This window comes from Urocitellus parryii, chromosome 5 (genome assembly GCF_045843805.1).
Source record: "Urocitellus parryii isolate mUroPar1 chromosome 5, mUroPar1.hap1, whole genome shotgun sequence".
Classification (NCBI taxonomy): Eukaryota; Metazoa; Chordata; class Mammalia; order Rodentia; family Sciuridae; genus Urocitellus; species Urocitellus parryii.
This window is the reverse complement of record NC_135535.1, coordinates 136,684,065-136,700,071: the sequence shown is the minus strand read 5'-3', so window position 1 is coordinate 136,700,071 and position 16,007 is coordinate 136,684,065. Positions and strand designations below refer to the sequence as shown.

Genomic DNA, 16,007 nt, shown 5'->3' with positions numbered 1-16,007 from the left:
AGATAGAGGTAATAAAAAACAAACAAATTGAAATTCTAGAAATGCAGGAAACAATAAACCAACTTAAAAACTCAATTGAGAATACTACCAGCAGAGTAGATCACTTAGAAGAGAGAACATCAGACAATGAAGACAAAGTATTTCAACTGGAAAAGAACATAGACAGCTCAGCAAGTCTGCTAAGAAACCATGAGCAGAACATCCAAGAATTATGGGACAATATCAAAAGACCAAATTTAAGAGTCATTGGGATACAGGAAGGCACAGAGCTCCATTCCAAAGGAATAAACAGTCTATTCAGTGAAATAATATGAGAAAACTTCCCAGAATTGAAGATTGAGACAGAATCCCAAATCCTAGAAGCCTACAGGACGCCGAATGTGCAAAATCATAAGAGATCCACACCTAGACACATTATAATGAAGATGTCCAACATACAGAATAAGGAGAGAATTTTAAAAGCTGCAAGAGAAAGAAAGCAGATTACATTTAGGGGTAAACCAATCAGGATAACAGCTGATCTCTCAACACAGACTCTGAAAGCTAGAAGATCCTGGAATAACATATTTCAAACACTGAAAGACAATGGGCTCCAACCAAGAATCGTGTATCCGGCGAAATTAAGCTTCAGGTTAGAAGATGAAATTAAAACCTTCCACAATAAACAAAAGTTAAAAGAATTCGCAGCTAGAAAACCATCTCTTCAAAAAATCCTTGGCAAAACATTACAGGAAGAGGAAATGGAAAACAACATTGAAAACCAACAATGGGAGGTAGGACAGTAAAGGGGGGAAAGTAGTCATAGAGGATAACAAATCAGGTTTAGTAACATCAATAAACAAATATGGATAGAAGAACAAACCATATCTCAATAATAACCCTAAATGTTAATGGCTTAAACTCACCAATTAAGAGACACAGGCTAGTAGAATGGATCAAAAAACAAGACCCAACAATATGCTGTCTACAGGAGACGCATTTGATAGGAAAAGATATACATAGACTGAAGGTGAAAGGTTGGGAAAAATCATATCACTCATATGGACCGCGGAAACAAGCAGGAGTGTCCATACTCATATCTAATAAAATAGATTTCAAGCCAAAGCTAATCAAAAGGGATATAGAAGGACACTTCATACTGCTCAAGGGAACCATACACCAACAAGACATAACAATCATAAATATATATGCCCCAAATAATGGTGCAGCTGTATTCATCAAGCAAACTCTTCTCAAGTTCAAGAGTCTAATAGACCAACATACAATAATCATGGGAGACTTCAACACACCTCTCTCACCACTGGACAGATCTTCCAAACAAAAGTTAAATAAGGAAACTATAGAACTCAATAACACAATTAACAACCTAGACTTAATTGACATATATAGACTATACCACCCAACATCAAGTAGCTACACTTTTTTCTCAGCAGCACATGGAACCTTCTCAAAAATAGACCTTATACTATGTCACAGGGCAACTCTTAGACAATACAAAGGGGTAGAGATAATACCATGCATCTTATCTGATCATAATGGAATGAAACTGAAAATCAATGATAAAAGAAGAAAGGAAAAAGCAAGCATCACCTGGAGAATGAACAATAGGTTGCTGAGTGATCAATGGGTTTTAGAAGACATCAAGGAGGAAATTAAAAAATTCCTAGAGTTAAATGAAAACACAGACACAACATATCGGAATCTATGGGACACATTGAAAGCAGTTCTAAGAGGAAAATTCATTGCTTGGAGTTCATTCCTCAAAAAAAGAAAAAACCAACAAATAAATGATCTCATACTTCATCTCAAAATCCTAGAAAAAGAAGAGCAAAACAACAGCAAAAGAAGTAGAAGGCAAGAAATAATTAAAATCAGAGCTGAAATTAATGAAATTGAAACAAAAGAAACAATTGAAAAAATTGACAAAACTAAAAGCTGGTTCTTTGAAAAAATAAATAAAATTGACAGACCCTTAGCCATGCTAACGAAGAGAAGAAGAGAGAGAACCCAAATTACTAGCATACGGGATGAAAAAGGCAATATCACAACAGACACTTCAGAAATACAGAAGATAATCAGAAATTACTTTGAATCCTTATACTCCAATAAAATAGAAGATAGTGAAGGCATAGATAAATTCCTTGAGTCCTATGATCTGCCCAGATTGAGCCAGGAGGATATAGACAACCTAAACAGACCAATAACAATAGAAGAAATAGAAGAAACCATCAAAAGACTACCAACTAAGAAAAGCCCAGGACCGGATGGGTATACAGCAGAGTTTTACAAAACCTTTAAAGAGGAACTAACACCAATACTTTTCAAGCTATTTCAGGAAATAGAAAAAGAGGGAGAACTTCCAAATTCATTCTACGACGCCAACATCACCCTGATTCCGAAACCAGACAAAGACACATCAAAGAAGGAAAACTACAGACCAATATCTCTAATGAACCTTGACGCAAAAATCCTCAATAAAATTCTGGCGAATCGGATTCAAATACATATCAAAAAAATTATACATCATGATCAAGTAGGATTCATCCCTGGGATGCAAGGCTGGTTTAATATACGGAAATCAATAAATGTTATTCACCACATCAATAGACTTAAAAATAAGAACCATATGATCATCTCAATAGATGCAGAAAAAGCATTCGACAAAGTACAGCATCCCTTTATGGTCAAAACGCTAGAAAAATTAGGGATAACAGGATCATACCTCAACATTGTAAAAGCAATCTATGATAAGCCACAGGCCAGCATCATTCTGAATGGAGAAAAATTGAAGGCATTCCCTCTAAGATCTGGTACAAGACAGGGATGCCCTCTCTCACCACTTCTGTTCAACATAGTCCTCGAAACACTGGCCAGAGCAATTAGACAGTCAAAAGAAATTAAAGGCATAAAAATAGGAAAAGAAGAACTTAAATTATCACTATTTGCAGATGATATGATTCTATACCTAGCAGACCCAAAAGGGTCTACAAAGAAGCTATTAGAGCTAATAAATGAATTCAGCAAAGTGGCAGGATATAAGATCAACATGCATAAATCAAAGGCGTTCCTGTATATGAGCGACAAATCCTCTGAAACGGAAATGAGGACAACTACTCCATTCACAATATCCCCCCAAAAAATAAAATACTTGGGAATCAACCTAACAAAAGAGGTGAAAGATTTATACAATGAAAATTACAGAACCCTAAAGAAAGACATAGAAGAAGACCTTAGAAGATGGAAAAACATACCCTGCTCATGGATAGGCAGAACTAACATCATCAAAATGGCGATATTACCAAAAGTTCTCTATAAGTTCAATGCAATGCCAATCAAAATCCCAACAGCATATCTTGTAGAAATAGATAAAAGAATCATGAAATTCATATGGAAAAATAAAAGACCCAGAATAGCAAAAAGAATACTAAGCAGGAAGTGTGAATCAGGCGGTATAGCGATACCAGACTTCAAGCTATACTACAGAGCAATAGTAACAAAAACAGCATGGTACTGGTACCAAAACAGGCGGGTGGACCAATGGTACAGAATAGAGGACACAGTAACCAATCCACAAAACTACAACTATCTTATTTTTGATAAAGGGGCTAAAAGCATGCAATGGAGGAAGGATAGCATCTTCAACAAATGGTGCTGGGAAAACTGGAAATCCATTTGCACCAAAATGAATCTGAATCCCTATCTCTCGCCGTGCACAAAAGTTAACTCAAAATGGATCAAGGAGCTTGATATTAAACCAGAGACACGGCATCTGATAGAAGAAAAAGTTGGTTATGATCTACACGCTGTGGGATCGGGCTCCAAATTCCTCAATAGGACACCCATAGCGCTAGAGTTAACAAATAGAATCAACAAATGGGACTTACTCAAACTAAAAAGTTTTTTCTCAGCAAAAGAAACAATAAGAGAGATAAATAGGGAGCCTACATCCTGGGAACAAATCTTTACTCCACACACTTCAGATAGAGCCCTAATAACCAGAATATACAAAGAACTCAAAAAATTAGACAATAAGATAACAAATAACCCAATCAATAAATGGGCCAAGGACCTGAACAGACACTTCTCAGAGGAGGACATACAATCAATCAACAAGTACATGAAAAAATGCTCACCATCGCTAGCAGTCAGAGAAATGCAAATCAAAACTACCCTAAGATACCATCTCACTCCAGTAAGACTGGCAGCCATTAGGAAGTCAAACAACAATAAGTGCTGGAGAGGATGCGGGGAAAAGGGCACTCTTGTTCATTGCTGGTGGGACTGCAAATTGGTGCAGCCAATTTGGAAAGCAGTATGGAGATTTCTCGGAAAGCTGGGAATGGAACCACCATTTGACCCAGCTATTCCCCTTCTCGGTCTATTCCCTAAAGCCCTAACAAGAGCATGCTACAGGGACACTGCTACATCGATGTTCATAGCAGCTCAATTCACGATAGCAAGACTGTGGAACCAGCCTAGATGCCCTTCAATAGATGAATGGATAAAAAAAATGTGGCATTTATACACTATGGAGTATTACTCTGCATTAAAAAATGACAAAATTATAGAATTTGGAGGGAAATGGATGGCATTAGAGCAGATTATGCTAAGTGAAGCTAGTCAATCTTTAAAAAACAAATACCAAATGACTCCTTTGATATAAGGGGTGTAAACAAGGACAGGGTAGGGACGAAGAGCTTGAGAAGAATATTTACAGTAAACAGGGATGAGAGGTGGGAGGGAAAGGGAGTGAGAAGGGAAATTGCATGGAAATGGAAGGCGATCCTCAGGGTTATACAAAATGTCATATAAGAGGTAAGGAGGGGTAAGTCAAGAGAATACAAATGGAAGACATGATTTACAGTAGAAGGGGTAGAGAGAGAAAAGGGGAGGGGAGGGGAGGGGAGGGGAGGGGGGATAGTAGACAATAGGACAGACAGCAGAATACATCAGACACTAGAAAGGCAATATGTCAATCAATGGAAGGGTAACTGATGTGATACAGCAATTTGTATACGGGGTAAAAGCGGGAGTTCATAATCCACTTGAATCAAACCGTGTAATATGATGTATTAAGAACTATGTAATGTTATGAACGACCAATAAAAAAAAAAAAAAAAAATTAAATACATCAAGTCTTTCAATGTATGACATCTTTTCATTCATTTAGGTCTTCTTTAATTTATTTCAATAATGAAAAAAAGTTCTTAGTGTAGCATTTTTATTGGTTAAATTCAAATTTTTATTGGTTAAATTCAAATTTCTTCTTTAATGAAGTACACTTTCAAATCTTTTGCCTGTTTTTAAGCAGATTATATACTTTTATTATTGATTTGTGGGAATTCTTCATCTATTCAATATACCAGTCTTTTATCAAATATGTGCTTTGTAGATTTTCTCCAAGTCTATGGCTATCTTTTCATTTCCCTAACAGTGTCTTTCAAAGATGCTGTGTTTACTTTTCATCAAGCTCAGTGTGTCAATTTCTTTTTAATGGTTCGTACTTTTTGTGTTCTAAGAAATGTTTACTAACCCCAAGGTCATAAAGATTTTCTCTTATGTTTTTCATCTAGAAGTTTTTGCAGTGTAAGGTTTTATGTTTAGGTCTATGTTATGATCCTTTTTTTTTTTTTTTTTGGTACTGGGTATTGAACTCAGGTGTGCATAACCACTGAGCTATGCCCCCAGGCCTTTTTATTTTTTATTTTGAGACAGTGTCTCACTAAGTTGCTTAGGGCCTTACTAAGTTGCTGAGACTGGCCTTGAACTTGTAAACTTCTTGCTTCAGCCTCCTGAGCCTCTGGGATTACAAGTGTATGCCACCACACTTGGCTCTATGATGCATTTTTAGCTATTTTTCATATAAGGTGTGAAAATGGACCTTTGAATCTAAAGTAATATGTTCTGATTTTTATTTTATTGCTTTAGGCAAAGCATTCAATAAGTACCTCAGTTTCCTCATTTAAAGCAAAGATAATATTTACTTCCTGATCTGTCAGAACTGTTGTGAGGATCAAATGAAAACAAGTATAAAAGTACTTTCTAAAACCAGAATATAAAAAATGTTAACTATGATTATTTCTAGCTGACAGCAGGAAAAGAAAGATGGTATAAAAATGTGTTGTAATTGGGAAAAAGCCAGCACTCAGAAAAATTACCAGCAGTAAAAGGAGGTATGAAAAAGCTTTTTAAATAGGGTTGGTTTGAATTCCAGTTTTGTTACTTCTTAGCATCTCAACCCCACACAAGGTACCCGAGCTCTCCAGTCCTCAACTTTCTCCCCTGTGCCATGGGGAAAGGAATATAAAATCCACAGAGTAGTTGGAAGAGTAAGTAAGTTACATACTCCCTGAACCTCACAGAAAAAGGGATTAATAAGTGACATTTTTTTATTAGTTGTTCAAAACATTACATAGCTCTTGACATATCATATTTCATACATGACATTTTTGAGAGAGAGAGAACAAAATATATGCTTAAAATACTGATGGGGTCTAACATGGCACACAGAAGTACTACAACAGACAATGAAGCCAATGGAGAAAGGATGAGTAAGAGATCTGAAACAGAAACCACAAACCCTCTACTTCAGACACTTCTGACTGACAGCAACCATGTCCTAGCCAGAGAACACTGGCAGCACCATAACTTAGCTGAATATCCAGGCAGCTGAGCATGGCAAACCAGAAGCACTGGATTCAGTTTCTCTCTCCAGCCTCATTGTCCCATATTCTAGTTGTGCCCTACATTTTTACCAAACTGAGTTATTAACCATTCCTCAAATGCACTTTTGCCTCTGGGAAAGGGTATATGTTGTTGCAAAATTGCTTCAACATCACTCCCCTTGCTTGCCTGGCTTCCTCATCTTGCAATTTTTAGCTTTTCCAAGGATATCTTTTAGGAAGCTACCACTTCCACCTCAAGTCTGCTCTGTGCTCACATACATTGTGCATACCTTTTGTACAGCAAATTGCACTTCATCATGTATCTGTTTATTGGTCACCCTTGTTGTTTGACTGTATGGAAAACTCCTTAAAGGAAGGAAGATGTCTTTGAGTTTTTAGAACTCAGTACAATGTTTGTCACACAGTAACAGTTCAACAATTGTGTGGAGAATGAAAACATGAGTATATATTATTAATTTTAACGTCACTCTGGTTCTTGTCATCTTCTTTCGTTAACTTTGTAGCACAATACTAGTGTCTACTCTAAATAGATCAAGCAGACTTATCCTTCATGAAATAGTGCTGGAATAGGGCCTATTTCTCTTAGGACATCCATGCCCACGTAAGAACATTCACCAACTAGTTTTAAGTATTCATACCGGGTACAGATATCTATATTAATATCTATATGTTTCTATTTAAACACAAACATACATTCGTGTGTGAGTGTACATATATATATGGAATTAATATTTAGTTCTGGGTACAGAGATGTGTGTGTATATGTAAGTGTATATATATGTATGTATACATGTGGGTGTATATCTATATGTACATACATGTATATACACATACATACAGATGTACACACATATACACATATGGTGTTTATACTGAACAAATGGCACAACCTCCTTTCAAAAGTTTTCTATACAGTATTGCTGTACAAAATAATTAGTTACTTTAAAGAAGTGTGAAGGTGGCTATAAGGCAGGGTAAGTCCAAAGAGTGCCTGAGAAAAAAATGGTTTCATTCAACTCGTATGTATTAAAACATTTAATAGTTCACATAATATGAAATTTTGTGAAAAGAGGAAATATCTGCTCATATAAACTTCAATTAAGCTGTGACTGTACATCCTGACTTAGTGATCAGAACTTCTCAGCTGATGATCTCACATATTCATACATATATACCTCACAGGAAACTAAACAAGTGGCTGGTTTATGTGCCTGTGACACAGAGAGGGGAGATCACTCAATGGAATGTTTAAAACTGACACCTGCTAGGTTTCCTGTTGCTGATAAATTAGGTCATGTCACATCCACCCATCCCAAGGGGCCCATGTTGCTGTCCAAAGGTCACTACAAACTTATGGCATGTAGGCAAGAGCACTCTTGTGGCCATAACTTCATGCCAGGAAATGCTGACTCATGGCACAAATGTGTTAAATTATCAAATGCTGGAAAATGTGTAAGTTAGTTTGTAAATGAGTGGCAAAAGCTAAAAAATCTTTAAACCTTAAAAAGAAAAAGAAAGAAAACCCAACTAGCAAGAGCTGTTTGTGTCCTCAGGCATCTACCACTTCACCTCACCTTGTTCTGTTGTTATTGAATAGGCCTTTGTGGGTACAACCAAGAGTCAGAGCCCCTAGTACTGAATCACTTTTTCTGAAATATCCCTTTATGGAACTACTAGTATATGCGAAACAGAGAGAAGAGAGAAACTCTCAAGAGAAGAGAGTAATAAAAAAGAAACAGCAGAGCATGAAGAGAAGTATTCAAGGAAAGAGCAAGAACTACACAGAACTAAGCTCCCAGCAAAGATATGACTAACCAAGTACTTTCATATCTTCTCCTCAAATTTCCTCTTCTCTTCTTGCCACTATTTATAGTATTAATTGACAACCTCCTTTATATGTCTGTAGTAGATGTTTTCTGCTGTGTTATTCAATTTCACTCTAATCAGAACTCTAAGGGGTCAGTTCAATTGTTGCATTTTACAGATGAGGACTCTGAGGTTTAGTTTTGTAGTCTCTTTGCCCAAAGGCATGCATGGAGCCTAGGTGTGAACCTAAGTCTGTCCAACTCCCAAGTCCAAGATCACAATTACACCACACTAAGAATCCAGAAATCATGAAGTATAAATATGAGATAAATGTCAAAGTCCTAGTTGCAGAATGACCAAGAAATCATGGCTACATATTTATTATACACATGGTATAATGACTGGTCAATGTCTTTTATGGTGCCAGACTTAAAACTGCTTTTAGAATCAGTTTGATGACCCCAGTAAAGCAATAAATATATTAGCTGTATATTTTTAGTGATATCTAAAAATTGTTTTAAAAATCATCAAGATCGACCATCCATTTTATTAAAAAGATTTAAGTTCAAATTATTTTGGTTGTTTCTATAACCCTAAATTAAATCTTAAATTTCAAGTACGTGATCCAACTGATGATATATTTAAGAATAAATATCTGGCTTGGAATGTGCTATAGTTTGGATCTTATATGTCCCCCAAAGGCCCATGTGTTAAAGGCTTGGTCTAGCGGACCCTTTGAAACATGGGGTCTAGTGGGAATTCCTTAGGTTATTGAAGGCATTCTGGAATTGGAGAAGATAATGGGACCCTGACCCATTCCTCTATTTCTTTGCTCCTTGGCTCATGATATATGCTCCTACTTCACCACATGCACCTGCCATGAAGTGCTGCCTAATCATAGGCTCAAAACAATGGGGCCAATCAATCATGAACAGGCACCTCTAAAACTGTGAGCCAAAATTAACTTTTTATCTATATACATTGGCTACTTTAGATTTTTTTTCATAATAATAGAAAACTGACTAACACAGAAAGACAGTTCCAATCTTGTGGAAATAAGGGTATAGCTTTGAAGCAGACAGCAATACTTTGGCTGCCTTACAATTCCAATTTACCTAAAATAACTAAATGAGGATAATAGAAAATGTGTAAGAGAAAATATTAAAATATTAAGGACTGCCTGACCTTTAAATGCTAAAATTAGATACAATTACCCACCAGAAATAAATTATATGAGAGAATAATGTAAGTGTATGGGTGGCCACAGGTGGTTCTGTGTGGTCACTTCCTTCTTGCACCAAACACAAATCTATAAGGAAAATTCTTGCTTTAAACTGATGTATATATGCTTTTTTCTTTTATTCCTTCTAACTCCTGGGAAGTAAAATGCCAACTGAGGTAATCAGTTAGGAAAGAAATGAAAAACCAAAAATAGGAGGACTTTCTACTGAAAAGGGTGAAGAGTTCCATGTCTAAGAGGGGGGAAAAAAGGAAAGTCAAGAGTGCAGAATGTGAATGTTAGTGTGAAGAAAGGAAAGAAAGAAAAAGGGTGGGGGAGGAGATAAGCCTACATTGTGAATTGTCAATAAAACTTTAATGGGAAATTAAGAGTTCAGGGTGCAAAGGGAAAATCTGAGGGAGCTTCCAAAAGTGATATATACAAGGAATGAAAAACAAGATTTTCAAAAGCACTGCTGAAGATGAAGAATTTTGTATACTCTTTAAAGTTTAAAGACTGGAATCATGCTAAGTTCCTTTTGACTGTTGGATTGTATTTCTTTGACTGTAACAATGTTCTGAGACTAGGCTACAAGGGACTCTTGATTTATCCAGGTTACAGTAGTATGACATTCATAGAGTTACTCCTAACACTGGACTCATGGAAGAACTTTAGGTTATTGATAAAGCCTTATAATTGTATGCAATTTCTGTGTTTATGTGTACATGTATTTTTGTAACAAAGAGAATTTTCATGACTTTTATCAGATCCTTTAAAAGTTAATGATCCTTCTGTTTAAAAAATGAAAGGGGAAAGAGAAGGCATGATCTTAAAGCAAAAGATTAAGTGAAAAAATATAATTATAGAAGACAATTGATTTCTAATTCTACTGCACAAATTTAATAGGCTAGTCCAAATCAGTTTATCTTACCAAAGATATTAATGTGTTCATCTACCATCTGCCCCCTGCCCTAAATTTCCTCTCCTGCTCCATTTGGTATTTGAAAATATATTTGGTAATTTTAAAGAATAAAGCAACTCATGAATGTGTTAAATAAAGTGGAGAAAGGGGCCACTAATATTTTCTAGATATGAAGAAAGATGGAGAAAATTAGAAATAAAACTGAACACAAATCAGAGATTAAGTATAGTTTAAGAAAGGCACCATGATAGACACTGAAACAAAGGAAAGCACAGCAAATAATTACAACCAGAGTATTAAGGCTATCAAACTGACTAACTGTCCCTGTCAACTTACATGGAAAGGCATTTCCAGTGGTTATTTTTCTGCTGAAAGTGTTAATATATCCTGCTTGTTACAGGAATCTTACAGAAATGCATCACGAACTAAGCATCAAATTATATTAACTGAATAAACATTTAAATTATGGAGGCAAATAGCTGCAAAAGGAAGAACTGAGAACCATAAACAATCTGCTTTTGCTTTGCTAAGTTTGCTTGAACCACCTACTTAAGTATTTTATTCAAACCCAAAATCAGAGGCACAGAAGCAGCTCCCAAGTTGTTCGGACACACTCTTTTTTCATCTGCCACTCTCCTCATTTAAAAGTAGCACTCCAAAGAACACACCATTATTTTCCTTAAGACAAAATTCAATTCAGAGTCTTAGGAAAAGGTCTTTGGCAAATTCTAATCTCTAGGCAAGAGCAGAGAACTAGGCATAGGCATTAAATGGTTGCTGAATAAATGAATGAACATTTTTTACTCTTGTGCTGCCATTGTGGATATGTGATAGAAACAGCATTTGGCATGGAAGAACACTACCAGGGAAAGAAGAAATGGCCTTCTCCTAACAAAAATACTCTCATATTTCTCTCAGATAGCAGGTACTACTCCATTATAGTAGCTGGAGGGTTGATGCCTTCTCCAGAGATTTTATGAAACACTGCTTCCTAAAGGGATCTACAAGGGATCCAGGGGAAAAGAGGGTATGATAGACAAAAATAAAGATGCACACATCTTAATCTGTAGGACATATACATACATTCTGTTATATGGAAAGAAGGAATTAAGGCTGCAGATGGAATTAAAATTACTAATCACCTGAACCTGAGATGGGGAGACTATAGTGGATTATCCCAGATGGGATCAATGTCCTCACAAAAGTCTTGAAAGGAAAAGTGAGGTCAGAGAAGAGGTCGGAGTGGTGCCATGTGAGAAGAACTTAACCTGCTGTTGCTGGCTTTAAAGATGGAAGAAGGTCTCATGCCAAAGAGTGTGTATAGCTTCTACAAGACAGAAAAAATAAGGGATTAGATTACTTTCTAGACTCTCTGGAAAGGACTAGAGCCCTGATAGCACCTTGCCTTTCCCCAGTAAGACTCGTTTCTGCCTTTGACTTCCCAAACTTAATAAATTTGTATTGTTTCAAGCCAGAAAATTTCTGGTAATTTGTTATAGCAACACTATGAAATGGTGGGGAGAAAAGGGTGAGAGGTAAGTAGGCCGGCCTTGTCATTATTACCCGTGGGAGCTCAAGAAAGCTACTTTATCTCTCTGAGATATTCATCATTGTAATGGGTTCACATTATTAAATTTGTGACTACTTTTAAAAATCAATATATTATAAATAATTTATTTAGGATTTGCCAATAAACATTTAAAAATTTGAATTTATTTTCTTACTATTTTCATAATGACTTTTTTATAAAAGAAGAGTACCAAGGTTTGAATATGGTCTGTGTGTCCCCCAAAGGTTCATGCACTGGTAGGTTGGTCCTACTGGTGTGGCAATGCGAGAAATGATGGGATTTTTAAGAAATGGAGCTTGGTGGCAGTTGGTTGGTTTGTTGGGAGTGCTGTCCTCAGAAACAATTAAGGTAGTTCTTGTAGGACCCTGAGTTAGTTCTTGTGAGAATAAGTTATGAGACAGCCCCTCCCTACTCTGGCTTCCTGTCTCCTCATGTGATTTCTCCTTTTTGCATGTGCTCTTGCCATTGTGATGCCATCCACCATGAGATGACACAGCTAACAGGGCCTTCACCAGAGCCAGTGCCATGATCTTTGGACTTTCAGCTTCTAACACTGGGAGCTAATAAATCAATTTTGTTTTCAAGTTAGCTAGCTTCAGGCATTTGATTATAGTAATGGAAAATGTACTAATACAGGTAGTTTACCGCAAAATCAAGAGGAAGGTACAGAGATTTCTCATATACACCTTTACGCATTTATAGACACCCCTATTATCTCCGACTAAGTGGTACTTTTGATACAGTTGATGAAACTTTATGAACACAACGTTATTACCCTAAGTCCATAGTTTATGTTAAGGTTCATCTTTGGTGTTGTACATGCTCAAATGTATAATGATCTATATTCACCATTGTAGTATCAGAGGACTACCATAAACATCTTTGCTCTGCCTAGTCATTCCTCACTCCTCCCTCCTAATCCTTGGCAACCACTGACCTTTTCACTGTTTCTATAGCTTTATCTTTTTCAGGTTGCCATAAATAGTTGGTATCATATAATACGTAACTTTTCAGATTTGCTTATTTGACTCAGTAATATGCATTTAAACTTCCTCCATATCTTTTTATGGCTTGATAACTCATTTATTTCTAGTGCTGAATAATATTCCATTGTACCACAGTTCATCCATTCATTCATTTACTGATGGACACTTTGATGCTTCTAAGTTTTGGCAATTATAAATAAAGCTGGTATAAACATCCACGTGCAGATTTTGTGTGAACATAAATCTCCAATGCCCTGGAATAAATAGGAAGGAGAGTAACTGCTAGTTCATGTAGTAAGAGTATATCTAGCTTTCTAAGAAATTATTAAACTGTCTTCTAAAGTCTGTACTTTATTGCATTCCCACCAGCAATGAATGGGAGCTACTATTGCTCCACATCCTCACCAGTATTTGATGTTGTCAGTGTTCTGGATTTTCACCATTCTAGGGTATAGTGGTTCATTGTCATAAGACTAATTTTGCTTTTGCTTATTTATTTATTTATTTATTTATGTACTTGGTGGCACTCAAGCACTGAGCCATACCCATAGCCTTATTTTATTTAGAGACAGGGTCTCCCTGAGTTGCGTAGCACCTTGCTTTTGCTGAGGTTGGCTTTGAACTTGGCGATCCTCCTGCCTCAGCCTCCTGAGCTGCTGGGATTACAGGCATGCATCATGGCTCCTGGCCTACTTTTGACATTATATGCACATTATACATCACATCTTTAAATTGCTCTATTCTGGGCTTGGCATACTACATCATTGCTGTCCCTTTCCTTTCTTTTCTTTTCCCCACCTCCATAGTACTAGGATTTAGTGTAAGCATCACAAAAGAAGAGAAGAGGGAAATAAAATAAAATTGATGGCAAGTTTCCAGCCTGAAATACCTGGGATGGGGAATCCACACCACCCAGCATTGCTTGGGTCAAGAGGCACCAGCTCTGTGTTCTATGGAAGCTTTCATGATGTGAGGGTGTGTAGGGCTCTGTCATTTGTATTTCAGAGATAGAGTGAAAAAGGAAGGAGGAGGAGTGTGGAGAACAGAAGAAACAAAACAGGGAGAGAGAAAAAAGGAAAAGAACACAAGGGGAGCCCTAAACTGGAAAAAAAAATATGGGTGGGCTTTCCCCTTTGAGGGCAGTGTATCTCTATTCCAAAAGGAGGAAAGATTAAAAATAACCAGGTTGCTCATCTTTCTTTTTTGTCCTTTGTCCTGCATCACCCTGTATTAGAACATATTAATATACAACATACATGAATTCATTGCAAGTACTGAGAAGGGTTGGGACACATATATTTCTGTCAAATTCTTAAGGTTATGCTGTACCTTTGGAGAAATGCTTTCTTGAGAAGAGTAGCTGAAAACTAACTAGTTAAATGATATTAAATCTCTTGACCTTTCATTAATTATTCCTTTTTCTAAGGTGATGTAATATGCACATAAATTGTTCCAGGGAAGATCTCTGCCACACAAAATAATGTCATGTCCTGTAGAACGATGCTCAAGATACAAGAGAAGTATATGTATAGTGGAAAATGCAAGCTTCTAAGTCTGAATGACAACTGGTTTCCTTTTCAATTTTGTAGCCAATGACTGAAGATTTGAAAATGTAGTGGAATAATTTCAACATCCAAATTGCAATAAAAATTATGGCTAGGGTTTGGATGTACATTGTGTTCAAAGAATATTTTATTAAATTTTGTGATATTGCACAACTTTGAATAGGACATTTTATGGCTAGAACAAATCTATTTTTATTAATACGTCAAATTTTTAGAAGTAAGTAGATTTTAAAAACCACGTTTTTCAGTTTATTAATAAATTATTTATGAGAAAAACACATAAAGAAACCTCACAAACTATTGTTCTTTTAAAGGGATAGTTATAAATTGCAAATGACTTGGTGTGTAATATATCCAGTTTCAAATTATAACAAGATCATTTCCCTGACTTCATTTTTCAAGCCAAGCTAAAATTGAGTTAAACATAATTTAAAGACATTAACTATTGAGATTTTTCAATGCTTTTAAAAGGAAAAAGCAAAGTCTTCTAAGTGACCATGACATGTTTAAGTAAATATTTTCCCCAAAGGTTCACTGTATAATTTAACTTGAGAAGATATGGGTAAACACATAGACCTGCTGCAATATTTTAGGAAGTAATTTACCATTTCCTCTGATTTTGAAAAGCCCTTTAAATATACAAAATCTGCTGCAATTTCCCACAACATCGCTTTTTTCCAAAGGCTTCCCAGCTTGGATGACCAGAAGTGCTGGTAAGGCAGTCAGTCGATGGGCTCAGAAATCTCAGGGAAAAAAATGGACAATTCACTGCATCTTTTCTCCATCTACCATTTGCTCTACTGACCCCCAAGTGACTTCACAACCAAGTTTACAGATCAAAAGACTTTTTCTATAAATACTCACAAACTTCTTCTATGCAGAGATTTTCCCAAATGTCAACATTTACTTAGTATAAAGAGCTTTAAGTTTGACCTGGTGGAGCAATCAGCAGGTTTATCTAACCCTGAAAAACAGCTCAAGTAACTGTTCTATGCAGGTACTCATCTTTCTCCCCTAAAGAGCTCTGCTGGCAGCAGTCAAAACCAAAGTGGGAACTTAATAAAAATGAAAATTGTGGTAGCAAAATATACTTACAAGGTTATTTTGACATATTGCAAAAATTTGGGAGGTTATAGTGGTTTCTATATAACCACAGTCCTGATTTAGAAAAACCCCAGAGAAGCAGCTGCATTTTGATATATAACCTGCTTTGCTTACGGTAGGAATTTCAGGGTATACATTTTCTGATGTCA

At 36.3% G+C, this 16,007-nt stretch overlaps 1 protein-coding gene across 4 annotated transcripts in view; it reads right to left on the bottom strand.

Annotated features, from left to right (window-relative positions):
• Nucleotides 1–16,007, bottom strand: part of Rnls (renalase, FAD dependent amine oxidase) — a 430,557-nt gene that overhangs the window by 113,677 nt on the left and 300,873 nt on the right. The window lies entirely within an intron of this gene.